Below are 16078 nucleotides of genomic sequence, written 5' to 3'. Positions count from 1 at the left end.
TATTGGTTCAAATCCCAGGAAAGGTATTTTTAAAATTATTTCGAAAAACGCCTTAGGGCTGTCCCGAATTTATAGCACAGTAAGGATACCCGTAAAATTAATTCGACGGCCACTTCTCATTGGTTTTTATCTTACATAAAAGAGTTCGAACAATATCGATATGTTGTATTGACACAATCCGAATCCCAGGCAGCCACTTTATCCACTGAGCCATGGGAACATACAAGAATAGGGCGATCTCTTCAATGTATGATGCAAATCGTAGGATAGAACACGCAGAATTAATTTTACGGGTATCCTTACTGTGCTATAAATTCGGGACAGCCCTGAGGCGATTTCCGAAATAATATCAAAAATGCCTTGGATTTGAACCCACGACTGAGAGTTTATAAATGCGATTCTTAGTAGAGTCACTCAACCCACTGTGCCACAAGAATTTTTTGGAAAGTGTCTTAACAAAATTATATAGAATTAACAATTAGGGGCAAGACTCTTATACAAAATCATAAAAGACGTAATGAAAAAAACTTTCATCATCAATATTCGACCTCACAATAAGTGTCGTCCAGGACGGAACTTAGAAGTTAGATAGTAAAACCCTGATTTTGACAGTTCAACTAGTGCCATCTTGCGTACATTATACTGTCCCGATTTTGTGTACTTGGGTGTCCCGATTTTGTGTTATGGGATTTATCGCCAGCAAGCTTCAAGTTCGATTTGATGGAAATTTCTTTATTTTTCTTGCATTTCTATGCATTGAATCTAAAGATTCTGTCGAGCTCTTTATTTTAAGACTAAATTCAGCTCAAAATAACCCCTAAATATCTTAATATTGCAAGATTGCAAACGTCCCAAATCTAGCTTTTTTCTAAGTCCTTTTTCCCAATATATTTTTTGTCATATCTTTAAAATTTGTACAGCTACATTGACATAGTTGTATATAAACGTAGATCCGTTCATTTTCTTTAATTTCAGCAACTTTTCTTATCGAAACTCGGGTTAGTTTTTGTTTTAAACTGAAAAATGTTATTTCGTCCCAAATAAGAAATTTTCGGGCCTGTCCCGAATTAGGTACTTTACCCTAATAAAGCCTTGTCGTCCATATACTCACACCTATTCAAAATTCAAGTAGCCTTATACTATAGTATTAGTATTCATAATAAATTAAATGGCAATATTTGATAATTTTATTACCAAAATGCCTAATATCTAGTTGCAAGATTTGATACACTTTAATACGTAACAGCTTAGTTTTATACTTTAAGTTCTTCCAGAAGTAGTATCACTAATTAACTAGTGTGAATTAGTGCCGTACTTATTAATTAGCGTGCTAGTAGCAGAAAATTATTGGCCTCATGACTATTTTTAATGGCTAAACGGAAAATATAACTCCAAACAAAATAGCAACGGCAAGCGGAAAAATGAAATTTTGAACTTGAAAGAACTTTATTTTTTATTCGCCTTTTTCATAATCGAATAAAGAATAAGAATAAAATAAAGCAAACAATTATTCGAGAATAAAGAATAAGAATAAATTGGATACAAATTTATTCGAAATAAAGAATAAGATTTTATTATTGGAAACCGTCGTTGGACAGGCCGAGTAGTAAACGAAATGATGTCAACGGATTCTCTCATTTGTACATCGGAGGCCAACTTTCAGACGCATACAAAAACACTTTAAAATCGTGAATCATCTCCTGCTTAAAAAAAACGTCAGAGCAACCTGATTTTGAAAAGAATCGATGGGAATCACACAACATTCCCATTTTAGAAGCGGAAGGGTACAGCTCCCTGGAGTGCGTGTCACCCCAAGAAATTGAGACGAGAATTTGGCGATCGGTCCGAAATTTGGCAAATGTGAAAAACAATTAATTTCTGCTGCATAAAGATTTTTTGCGGGAAGCAAAGCAGGTAGAGGTCAAAATAGCCATCCGACTGAAAGATGAAATTGTACGTACTGGCGAAGAAGAAAAGATCCAAGCAATTAAAAAAAAAACGTCGATCTTACAGGGTCTGGTAGAAACCAACAAATTACTCCAGGTGTTTCTGAAATTCCTCGACAGCCAAGATCCTTGCTCTCACGTCTTGCTTGTCCATCCGGATATTGGAAAAAGAATGTGCCACTCGCGGAGAACAGGAACTTGGCCCACATTAAAAAACCGTTTAGACATTGTCAACGTCGTACTGTGACAAATTACACAAAGTGGTTGATAAAAAAAATCTAGATAGAGTTGGCGAAAGAACAACTTCTGTGGGCTAAATCCAACCTGATAGAAAAATCCAAATATTGGCCAAAATGGTAATATTTTGGCCGAAATTGGGTCTTATGAATAACATTTTTTACTATTTGGCCGAAGTGACTTTTTGACAGTGTTTCACCATTTCGTCTTCATTACCGTCTTCGGCTTCAGGATTTACTTGTAAACCCTCAAATACATCTTGAAACGCCATTCCTACGGTGTCGCGCAGAGGGTCCTTTCCTGTTAGAGTCTCTACAAACTGATCATAATTGTCAAAGGCGACCCCTGGAAATAAATTCAACGAAATATATTAATTATGTGAACTTTGATGCCTTATCATTCCGCTCATATTTACCGGTATCTAGTTGATTATGGCGCTGTAAACCCCAGGGTAGTATTTTTGATTCATCAGTTGTAGAATAAGTCAGTTCCGTTTCCAGTTCTTCAGTAGCATGATAATTTATGCCATGGCCTAATTTGTTTACTACTTCAATAGTCTTGCGGCTTCCCGTTACCGAATTCATTACTAACGAAAGCAAAACATGTTTGGAAGGTTTACACCTTCCATTTGTAGCTGCGAAAATACACAGTGGCGGTTTGCTACTGAAAAAAGGGTACTGGCTTGTGCAAATCTACTAAAAGAGCTATTTGGGTACTTAAGTCGTTGTATCGGGAAAAAAGGGCGCAAGTACCGAATAGTCACCCTAACTCTAACTCTTCCTTTCTACCTCATCACCCACCTCCTCTAGCCTAATATTTATTCCCACCACTCGCCACAACCCACTCGCCACCACCCACCAGTTAGTTGTTAGGAAACAAAATTAAAATTTTTTTTACCTAAAGTTTGAACCATAGATAGAATAGAAATAGAATTATGTTCCCTATATATTACAAAATGTATCACAGAGTAATTAAAGTAAGCTAGAATTGTCGAAACCGTTAGTGCGAGAGTGAGAAATTTTCTAAGTCCATACCCCTAGTGATTCATTGCTAGTCTGATGCACAATCAAAAAGGCATTTAAAGCGTAAGAATCCATTGCGATAGCCCATCCAAAACTATATTGCACATAATTTACCACAGGGTACGCTTTAAAACTACGTTCATTTGAAGCACTACAAGCAAATATCACGAATCATAATCACAAAGTAATTCTTCTTTTCATTGTTTGCATTTTTAGAATAAATTTTACTTTTAAAAAATTAGTTTAGTTATAAAAAAATCTATTCTATTTTTCGGTGTTCCGATACAGAAAATGTTAGGTTAAACCTTAAATGGGTTCATTAACTAAAGTAGAACAAAAGAAATCCGGTAGTAGGAATTTAACATGTGAAGATAAATAATGTTCAATATATCTACTGTTGGAGTTATTCGGTCAGCCGAGATCGTTAGCTGTGCTTGACTCGCACATCATTGTCATATTTGAAAATGGCCAGTCCAGATAAGGTAGCATTTTTTAAAGGTTTAAGCGTGAGGGGTTCTGTTGGTTGCTTGGTGCCAGCCTGACTGAAGAAGGTTCCAGTTTCCACTACAAAATCGAGAATTTTTGACAAAATTTCCGACTTGAAAGCTGGCATTCAAGAGTAAGCGAAATTTCATTATTTTCTTTTAATTTGTCATTTTTTATTTGTTTTATTTTCGTTTATATTAAAGCTATGTCATCAAAGTGTAGTGCGTCGTTTCAAAAAAATAATAACACAATTGAAGGATAGTTTGATGTTTGGGTGTGTCGTTAATGATGGGACTGCTAATATAAGATTTGCTATCTGGTTTCCAGAATGAATTTCTTTGTTCTATCCTATGTTTGAGGTGAGTTGTCATTTTCTTATATTGTGTAAAAAAATCACATTTGTAGTAATATCATCATTGTAGGGGAGAACGGGGCAATTGAGGTAGTGGGTAACTTGGAACCCACCGTTTTTCATCCTCTTGCGACCGAGGGATTGCATTTTAAAAATTACTAGTCTTTGATGATGCGAATCTTTAAAAAAACAAATTTCCGAAATAGTCCAAGTAGTATGGGAACAAGAAAAAAAAATATTTTTTAAAATCCTTAATTCGTGTCGTCCATTTCTTTTTTTTCTTTTGTGGAATTTCCTAGTTAACTTAAACTTTATGAAAAATAAGTTTCTGAAAGGAAATTATTTCTTCTTTCAGAAACCAATTTTTATTTATTTTTATTAAAAAAATTATTGCTTGAAAACACAATAATAACAATGAAACATTTTCTCGGGACAACTTGTATTGCTGGATGGGAAGAAAAATTTTCGTAAAATTTAGTTGATGACGCCATCGCCAGGTGTTGTTTTAGCCCGTAAGAATAACATGGGCCATCCTACCCCGCGTACATGAGCATGTTGCTCCCTGACTCGACCCACCCTACTTCATTTTCAAAGCGCTTTTAGTTTTAAACAAAGCAAATTGTCATAAACTAAAAATACGTTTTTGATAGCTAATTTTTTCCTCTTTTTTAAGCCTAGCCGGGGTAAAAAATATTGAGAAATAAAGAAATGGGGGCTCAAAAACTAAAAAAGCGCCAACTAGTACAACTCTCCCCTATAGGTCGGCAAAATTTACTCGTCAATCTCCAAATTTGACGTCAAGAATTCATTAACCTTTAGATATACCTGATGAAAAATGGGCTGGTGATCAGCCTCAATCGGTGCTCTGAAGTTAGCATAGAATTTGTATCTTTATTGGTATGATAGTTCTAATGAAATCAATTTTTGTGAAATTTAACAGGTTTTGCTCGAAAAAAGTTACATTTTAAAAATGGCAAAACTGTCACTTATTTGGTCGAAGTTAAGATGAGCTACAGGAAATGTTTTGTTGCGAAGAAAATCCTTTAGAAATTCACTGTAGCAGGCAAGAAAATCGCCCGAAGATCGAATATTGCAATCGTCAGTAAGAGGAGCTTAGGGAGGGGCTAAAACGGTTTTTATTTTGTCTTTCTTTGTCTTTCTTTGTCTTTTCCTTTCTTTCTTTATATTTGTCTTCCTTTTTGCTCTTGAACGGAAGGGGCGGAAAAGTGGCGAAAACAAATGAATAACGGAAATAGGAGGACCTTCCTATTTCCGTTATAAGTGTGTAAGAAAAACCAGAATACAGTAAAAAAAGGAAGAAAAAAAGTCCCACTTTCAAACAATAATTACTCAGGAATAATTAACTGGTTTTTCGCAAACATGGTAATATTCTTGAAGATAAATGAATTTCCCATTTCCTATAGGTTATTCAAAAAATGTTATTCATCCTTTGCTGAGAAAAATGGCGTTCCATTTTACCTCGGGGCCTGTTCCATTTAACGTTTTTTTTTATCAAGTGCAGGTCAAGTGAAAAAAGCTTAGTTATATTTTATTTCATATCTCGTTTATTTTTTAATATTAACATTTTAAAAATCAGTGGTTAGCTTTAATGCCCCGCGGCAGCCCCACCCACTTCGGGATGGCCGGGGCTGAGGACGTCACTCCCTGACGTAACATCCTGACGTCACAGCCCGACGTCATAGCTTGTCACACCGAGTCCATTTAAGTTGGTAGAAGCGCTGACCCAGCGGCTGCTGAGGCAGCGTTACGTCTCGGCGCGCAAACCCAAGATGACTTGGCGCACCAGCCCGATATGACTCGGCGCACCAGCCCAGGACATGTCACCTTTCTCATTTCCCCACTAATTAACCCATAATATATAAACCGCCCCATGATACATCTCTCGTTGTACCCCCCTTGCTCAACACACGTCAATACAAGCGGTCCCTTCGTACTAAACACCGTTGTCTTCTCTGTAAGGATTCCCCTCCTTACATAGCCAAGATGTAGCTAAATGATACAGAACAAAAAAAAATATTAAAATGTAAAGGAGAGCGGGGCTATTTTGGACGGGGGCTATTCCATACAGCCAACCTGTTAGAAATAAATTCAGGAAATAAATGTTTACCAACTGATGCAAACCATGTGAGGTATTGGTATGCCAAGTTCGGTACATAAATAATAATTAGTTTTAGATATATTTAAGAAAATCTTATTTTTCCATAATAATTTTTCTCATTTCTTTATTTTTTTTGCGAATTTGTACATTTAAAAAAATTGAAAATCTAGTTAAGCTATACATCAATAAAAAGCCCATTCAATTATCTTTAAAAGTATACCAAGTTTTTGTTTGTGTGTTTTCTCAATCATTTACAACAAGATTCCTTCGGTAATATCCTTCGGTAATTTTTTTAAACGTTAAAGAGACAGAAAATAAAGGTTATGGTTGATTAATACATACTATAACGTTTGGAAAATTCTGTTTCCCTTTATTATCTTCCATAATTGATTCTTTATAACTAATTGAAAAATAATCTGTAATATTATGAGTGGTGCGAATTATGAATGGCGGAGGATTCGCCCCGCCACCCCACGTCGCACTTCATGTTTAGATTAAGTTATAGCAATATTTATTACTATAGTAACATGGAATTAGAAAAATTATTAGTTACATATTAACTACAAAGAAATGGATGTGCTCTTATAGCAGTTAGATTAAACCACCGCTGAAAAAATCTTTATAATTAAGGCATATAACCTAAGTGTTTTACGACCGGTTCCGAAATCGATACCGATGGTAGCGTCGCTAGCGACATTACCATTGCTTTACTTCGACTTTTGTTACATTATTTGGTGTACTCACCAACCGGGCCACGCATTCCCTTATATAAAAATGTCAATGTTGGTCTAATGGTTAGCAACTTGGGCTGCCACTCGTATTGATTAGGGTTCGAATCTCGATCTCGAAAAATAAATTTGTAATTTTTGAAAAATTACACTTTTAAAAAAAGCTTTCGGAGGTAAATGGAAGTGGAAGATCGGTGGTAACTCTTCACGACCACCAGAAGATCTTGATGACTGTAAAGAGGACAAGGGAAGAAGAGAGAGATGACCCAGAGCTTCAAAATGAGTATAATCAAACATTTTTAAATGTTCCTCAACTTCTTGGTTGATGACTAACTGTTAAAAAAGGAGGAATAGAAATTTTACTTGATCAAAAAATTTATTAAAATCAAGACAAAAAACAGTAAACAAAAAGAGGTGATAATAAAACAAAAGATTTAAAAAAGTAATAATGGGAAAATACAAAGTAAAAAGAAGAATAAAGACGAAATCGAAATCGAACATAAAAACAAAATCAAATAATAAATACTCTCCACTCCCGTAGCAGAAAACTTGTCTTGCTAGGGAAGATCCAAACTTTTTTTTTGTTTATGTTTACACTGCTGAGCATGCACTGACAGTTGGAAGGTTACGCAAAAAAAGCGAATTCACTGCCTAGGATTCGGCAACCAGCTAGGTAACAAGTACGCAAATTAAATTTTTAAAACAGTAATGAAAACAAATGAAAACCCCGTTACGCCATGTATCAAATTTTGACAGAATTATGTACAAAATTTGGTGACGATTGGTCATTCAGGGAAGAAACGTATAAAGGAACACTAAATGGACATTAAACCCTCTGAATTTCACTACTAGCTACTACTACCCTACCCCCTATACCCCACACCCTATATTGTTAAGGACCTTCGTATATAAATATACCTCAGGGATAAACGAAAATGTCAATCTTATTTTGACAGGGTTATTCTGAACGCCATACAAAAAATTGTGGGTTGTGCTAAACAGACTGCAAAAAAAAGAAAACAAACTTTTTCTATACTTTTTTTCATTTAATTTAATTTCTTTAAAGCGAACACAAAAATTTTACCATCAAAACGGAAATAAAATTCCGGTTCGATTGGTATATTTATGCATAATAAATATTGGGTTAAACTAATTTAAATATATTTATTCTTAAACGGTTCAAAAAAGCCCCTTCAGTGTGGTAAAACCGGACAAAAAGTCAGTCAAATTAAACCGTTAATATTTAAGCTATTTATTACTAGAAAAAATTTAAAAAAGAAGTTTTCAAAAGAAGAAAACCTGGGCTACATTTTGGTACCAAAACAAATACTCATATTAGTTTGTATTGAAAGAAATTGTAACTATAACAAAGTTTTCACAATTTTGTTCAGAATAGCCCCGCTCTCCCCTTTCTATATTTTGTCCCAAATCATAAGTAATACGGCAGACATAAAAAATGTTCCATTTCACCCCAGTGTCCCCTATACGACCCAAACCATGAAGCAAACATCCGCTTACGAAATATGCGTTCATCAAACGAAACAACAACAACAGTTCGTGAAATTTTATCTTCATTGTGTAATGGGATCAATCGCCATAAGGCCATTAGCATCAAGAACGAGTTCAGCCTTGGGACTGATTGCTTATGTATTCCTAACGACATTATAGTAACATCGCATTACTAGGCTATAAGACCTTAGGCTTTCTATGATATTAGAAAGCCTCCCAGTTATAACCTGCCAACATCCGTAGGTATATAAGCGAATCCATCGGAAATCACGCATGCATTCGTGTAATATTGTATCCCCTGTGTTATTGTACATGCAGTTACTGCTAGTGCTATAATACAAGTGCATCCTTCAACGAATCGCCATCTTTATAATATTCATCTTTATCTCTTGTAACGAACAGTTACAATTACCTCTCAGGCTAAAAATTATATTACGGAATAATCCTTACATAAAAGACTTCATAACTGCATTTTAAATTCCAGATGCCGAACTGAACCATATTGTCGTTTAGTTATTAGTGCACGTGAAAAACCAAGAGATGGGCATGCTCATAATAAAAATCTGTATGGAGTCACTGTTATTTTCAATTAAGATCCAGTCCTACGTAATATAATTCTACAATTACGAGAAGAAGGTATTTGAGAAATATCTGATACTCATCGGTTATCGGAATCTGTTGGTGAATTATGATTGTCGATCCAAAGCCATAAAGGCATGGAACCAACATACACAAAAATGTTAGCAAAATCAACTGACAAATATTACTACAAGTGTTTAACTGCAAAAGGTTAAGTAAATTTAGAACTTTATTTAATACCTTTAGAAAGAAATTAAATGAAGAGATTTCTTACACTGTCAAAAGGAGACCAGACTTGAAGGCTGGTTAAAACACGAGAGACAGAACAAATTTTCTTTTTTTGAAGACACGAGATCTTTTTTCGACTGGTGGCCAAAAACAAAAAAATCGCCTGCATTGGGTTCTGCTACCAAAAGAACTTTTTTTTAAATTTTTGTTGCTTTTAACAAGCGATCTCCCACTCAGCCGGACCGAAATACCCCCCCCCCCTTTTTCCGGAGGTCGTTTTCGGATCGTAATCCGGAAAGGGAATCTAAAAATCCGGACTAGGTCTATTCTGCTCAAAATTGCAAAACAATTCCAACGGAATAAAGTCCGGATTTTTATCTTGTTTTTTCCCCGAGATAATCGGGATTGAAAATCGTGAAATATCACGAAAACCCAAAGTCTCCCCCTCCGACTACATCGCTTTTAGCCGTATTATTCTTACAAAAAATCTAATTAATGTAAAATGTAGCCCTTTTATTCCTCTTCAAGATTCCAAAAGGATTTTTAATAATTCTATAAGATGTCCGAGATATCACGATTTTCGTGATGTTTCGAATAGGGGGGCTATTCGAAACATTTTTCAGGCGTTTTATTCGGCGTTGCCGATTGCCGTATATGTGCTTTTCGCCCCCTTTTCTGTCCACCCCTTCGCTTTTTCCCTGTTTCCTATGTATCAAGGACTTGTATATCGATACAGATGGGACTTGATACATAGGAAACAATGGAAAAAGCGAAGGAGTGGGGGCGAAGTCACATATACGGCAAACGGCAACGAAACACGTTTTTTTAGAAACTTATTTTTGCTTAATTTTAAGTTAACTAGGGAAGTCTACAAAAGAAAAAAGAAAACGAAATTCCTTAGTTAACTTAAAATTTATTAAAAATAAGTTTCTAAAGGGAAATTCTTTCTTCTTTCAAAAACCAAATTTAATTTATTTTTATTGACCAAATTTTTGCTTGAAAACGTAGGGGAGAACGGGGTCATGATGGACACGGGTCATATTGGACAAATGTAATTATTCCCTCAGTTCAGAAGATATAATTTAATTTTTTAATATTTCATGTAGAATTTAGTGTTTTACATCATGGATAAACTTTGTGTACGACATTCAGGCCCAGTCATTCAGGCCCGCGACGTTCAGGCCCACCTTTTTTTACGTGCCTTTCAGGCCCAATTTTGACGTCATTCAGGCCCAAGATTTTTTTTTTAGAAAATTTAAAAAAAAATTGGGGTATCCGACGACTCCCCCTGGTGAGCATAGTTGCTCCCACACCTGGGCACAACCACTACACGTATACAGTTCACACGCTACTACATAAAACACTTACAGATCCACAAACATAGCTTCGGATATCTATTTAGAAAGTCCTAGAAGTCGGCATGGACAAATATGAAGAGAATAAGAAAATTCAAATAAGAATACGGTGAATTGCAATGATATTTCAAAAAGTGGTTTGGTTGAGTGGAAATGAGACCAAACTAATAAGTTGACAACGTTATCGAGTCCATACCATCCTGTCCCATGTTTCTCCCTCGGATAATATAATAACGGTGGTCTAATGGTCAGAAGCTACGGCTGTAATGTCAAAGGTCCGAGGTTCGCGTCTCGGAAAAGGCAATATAGAAATTTCCATAAATTTTAAATTTTATAAAGATAAAGACAATTTCACCAGTCACTGCTATATCATGCGGTCACATCCTGCATTACATTGGTCAGTGTCTTAGCAAAACTATACGGACCCATGTTTCCCCGTCTGCTAACATTTCACCGGTGGTCTAATGGTCAGCATCCCAGCTTGACATGTCGAAGGACCGAGGATCGAAAGTCAACCGAGCAATTTCGAACTTTTTATTGAGATTGCGTGATTATTTTGGATGTTATCCCAAATTAAATATAATAGGAGCGTTTGATGTAATTTTTTTTTCCATTTCAATAGCTAAAAAATAACATAAAAACGTGATACCTTAATAAACAAATTATAGATATAACTAGAGCATTCATTCCTTTATGTTAACCGTAGAAATTACTTTTTATGATTTTAATGTCAAGTATATTAAATAAAATATATAAGCAAAATACAAAAAAGTGTAGGGTTGGGTTAGATTGGACAGCAGTTTTAGGGGTGTATTTGGACAACGCTAACTATAGCAGTGGGAGGAGCTTAGTAGTCTTAGGGCCAAAATTTCCGTGAAATGTCCAATCTATCCCCCTCTTTACAGAAACAATGAAACACTCATAACTTTTAAGTTTTTTACACGAATTTATCCATTTTAGCGTGGATGACTAAAGAATGGACGGAGAATTCGAAAATATTTTTTAAAATTGTTGTCATGGATCATTGTACCTTTAACTAGCACTGTCCAATCTCATACATAGCCTCTCCAGTTTGACCCACGTTTTTTCGCGAAGGTACAAAAAATTTACTTTGTAAAAACCGTTACAACTCCTTTATTTTCAAACGAAAAAATAAATAAAAAAATAGGGTAGGTAGACAAGAGAATACTTCACAATGCATGTAAAAAATATTTCAGAAAAAGTAAATACAAAAAGAAATAATTGAAAAATAAAAATTTTGTTCAAGATGACCCCTTTCTCCCCTAATAATAACAAAGACACCTTTTCTCGGGGCAAATTGGGTTGCTTGGTATATGAGGGAAAAATTTTCGGTAAATTTAGTTCATGACGCCATTGATAGGTGTTCTTTTAGCCAATTAGAATAACTTGGGCCGTTCTACCCCGTTTACAAGAGCAATTCGCCCCATGACTCGTCACACCCCGCTTCATTTTCAAAGCACTTTTGGTTTTAAAGAAAGAAATTTGTCATAAAATAAAAAACGCTTTTCATAGCTAATTTTTTTCTCTGTTTTAAGCCTAGTAGGGATAAAAAATATTGAGAAATAAAGAATTGTGGGCTTTAAAACTAAAAAAGCCTCAAATTTTCAATATAGTTACACTTTATTTAAATGTATCAATAATGCTAAGTAATCTATATTTGTATCTGCATGGCACAGCTTTATATTAGTCTAGTTCGTGCGTAATCGTCGTTTTATTGTTTGTTCCTTTTTATCACAATTAAAAAAAAATAGTTTAAATCACGGCTTGAACAGTTCCTTTCATGAGAAGCGCAACCCATGTTTACCGTTAAAAGACCTTTGGCATAAGATGGCTTATTGTGGTAATTTTTTCCAATAAGTATACAAAACCTTTTTAAAATATGTATTGCATATAATTTTCTTGCAGTATGTTGTCAAAAAACTATATACAACTAATCCAATTCAAAACGTGAAGCTAAAGGAACGGCTAGAGAAATATTTGAAGACATAATATTTTAAAATTTGCCTTGAATTTCCATTGGATTAAATATTAAAAATCCCCTGCACTGTTATAGATTTTAGAAATATGAGAATTCAAATCAGTGTCTGAAAAATCGTCATAAATGATAGGCAATTTCGAACTGCGGTGGTCATAATCATCTTTAGTTAATAAACATGGATTAAGGTTTGTGGGAGAGTTAGAAGTTAAAATAGAAGAGATTTTTAAAATCATTTTTATACTCGCGTAACAATGCTGGGTAATAATAAAAGAATTATAACGCTGGAATGTTTCAGAATTATCCGCGGTGAAGAAAGTTTCCATTTACTACTAATCTCTGATATTTTATTGCGTTAGCGCAAGTTAATCATCTGCGAAAATACAATTGTTTAATTTTAATGATTTCGTTCAATAACACAAGTTTCTCGCCACAACCAATCTCTTGATAGGACGAATTAAGTGTGTTCATTTCAACTGGTGAATCGAGACGTTCATAGAAGTTAATAATGTTTTCATCACTTAGAAAAGAATGCCCACTTGCAAACTGTGTTAATCTTGTCAAAGCCATCACATTTGAAAAAATTTGCAAAGTAATTCTTTTGAAACTGTGAAATTGTCACTGCATACCCGCATCAGGGAGAAGTATAGAGGAGAAAGCAGTTTCTATCCCTGTTCAAGGGGGAGTCGAACCCATAGCTGTCTGGGGAGTGGAAGCCGCCACCAGTTGGCAGCACAATGAGGTAGAGAGGAAGTTTCCATTAGAGTGTATGGGAAAACACGTTTTTTTCTGTTTTACATAAAAAATTGGGCCTATAGGCCCCCGGATTTGGGGAGCTGAAGAAGAAAAGTCAAGACCTCTATATTCATATCTATTATAGGCCTACTTGCTGTGTTCAAAATCATACCATGCAATACAAAATTTCATTGTGTAGTAGGCCTACTAAATATATAAGTTTTCCTTGCGTCTCACTCAAAGTTTGTTCGAGTTTGTTTTAGGCCTAACATAACATACACAGAATTGTTTACTACTAGTGAAGTTTTGCTTTGGGGATGTGTGGTGAAGTGGACTAGAGCGTCAACGCTCTGGAAAAAGGCAATGAGGCTCTGGTTTTGATCCCCAGCTGAACCCGTCATAAAACTATTAGCAGTAGCGGCCTTGAGGTTGCACGCATAACACAGGATTCTTGATTGCTTTCAAGGATATGACGTTAAATATACTGTAATGTGTTTAATCACATCTTCCAAATTGGAAACTAAACAGCGTCATTTGATCATGTAGTTGTAAAGTGCGCTATAGAAATTGAATAACCATAACCATAACCATGCTGTGCTTAGGCCTAAAACTTACAAGTTAATTCTGTAATTATTTACTCTAATAAACTTTGTCGAGCAATACAAAATATTGTTACCTTTATTCATAACTTGTTCTCTTGTCTCACTCGTGGTTTGTTTCACTCCCAGTTCACTCCTTTTCACAGTTCACTTCCATTGATAAATTCTCCTGTTGTCTCATTAGAGGTTTCCCTAATTCCTGAAGATAAAATATTATTTAGTAATAATCCGTCAAAATTCTATAGTATATGTACAATAGACATAGACCGGGGCTATGTGGGACACGGGGCTAAAATGTACAGGGCAATTTTTATATGTACAATTTGTCTTAAAATTACGAAATACATACAGCGTATGTTAAATGATGTTTTATTTATAATATAAAGTTTTTTTTTTCTGAATTTCCGATTTTTTGTCGAGTTGTATGGGAAAAACAAAAAAATGGGAATCGGAAAAAAAATTTCCGACGTTTTGTTTTTCATTTTCGTAGTATTTTTTTAAATATTTTTATAGAAACCTGATAGCTGTTTGATAGGGTGTTTTTCCTAGTTTAAGATAATATTAATATTTTATAAAAAATGTGTTCCTAAGTATGATATATTTTAGTTTATTTGATGTTGTTTGGGTTCGGGTTAAACGGGACATGGAAAACGGGGTAAAACAGGTACTGTATTGCCAGATCAACGTTATTTCCAGAAAAACGCCCCCTGGCAACAACAACAAAGGAAAAATTATCAAAAAAACTTTTTTGATAGTATCTCCACTTCTACTTTACAAAATAAATAAAAAGACAGCACTTCTGAAAGGGAAATGAATTTCCTTTTCAGCAGTGCATTATTTAATAAATATAATTAAGCCGTTGCAGAGAAAATTGATGTTCCATTTTTCCCCCGGCTCTGTTCCGTTTAACCCCTTTTTTTCGGCATTTTTTTATGTTGGCATTTCATCATATAACTATTGAATGATTCAACGAAAAAAATTAAAAAAATAACCTAATGTTAATAAATGCCAGGGAATCACCCCTATACTTTTATTTTTTCATAATTCTTAGTTTTATTTAAATGGCAGCGAAAAGAAAAAAAATGTCCCACATATGGACTGTACACCAAACGACCAGACAATGGGTATAAGTGAACTGTAATGGTCGTTTACTCGTTTCGTTTCAAAATCAAAGTCATAGTCTATGTCACTACGCGGTCATTCTATTCTATTTACACATTCATCATTCCAAAATAGAAAAGCCGTTTTATCTGGCAACGCAGCATGGCTCTAGACTTTTTTAGCGCGAGAACGGGGGAGAATGGGACGAGTGGGAGGGAGGAGGGCGTACGAAAAAAAGGGGACCCACGTTTCCTCTTCTCCTCCATTCGTCCCATTCTCCCTCTTCTCCCCGTTCTCGCGCTAAAAAAGTTTACCAGCTATACTGCGTTGCCAGATAAAACGGCTAAAGAAAACAGATCCGAAAGAGCCCTATGCTTCCTCTCTAGTCCCTCATTTCGTCAGAGCAATAGATGCCTGGTCGGTTCTCGGCTGTGTTGGCTTCCCTATCCCGGGCGGTTTCAGGGTAAACGTGGTCCGATTTGGAAACTGGAATGAGCGCTTTAGTGAGTGTGTCAGCTACTACGCTCAGCTACTTTTGAGAGCCTAGATGGCTCTGTTTCCAGTTTCTACTTCACATTCTGACAAGCTCCGCCCTAAAATGTCTGAAAATCGGGGACGTTTACCCTTAAACCGGGATAGGGAAGCCAACACAGCCGAGAACCCACCAGGCATCTATTGCTCTGATTTCTTGGCAATAACACGAAATTTGTGTATTGCCACGAAATCATTTTTTTTTTCATTCGACATTCACGCATGTTCATTCCGTTTTCACGGGAATTATGCACATGTAGTTTTACCCTATTTAAAGTTTTCCTAAACATCTTCTGTGGAACTTAGTACGAAAACGCATTTCGTGGCAATAGACAAAATTCGTGTTGTTGCAATGTTGCCACGATATGAGAGATCAGAGAAGAAGTATAGGCGTATAGTGGCAATAGACATTTTCAGTTTCGACCGTCGCGCCACGATACATGTCGTGGCAATAGATCTAACCAAGTGATTAGAAACCCTTCGGGTAATTAAACTTCCAGACTTTCTCAAGGATTTTACTAGCAGTAAATAAGAGTTTTGTGTTGATTGAGACGA

This window comes from Daphnia pulex, chromosome 7 (assembly GCF_021134715.1).
Source record: "Daphnia pulex isolate KAP4 chromosome 7, ASM2113471v1".
NCBI lineage: Eukaryota > Metazoa > Arthropoda > Branchiopoda > Diplostraca > Daphniidae > Daphnia > Daphnia pulex.
This window is presented reverse-complemented; position numbering follows the sequence as displayed.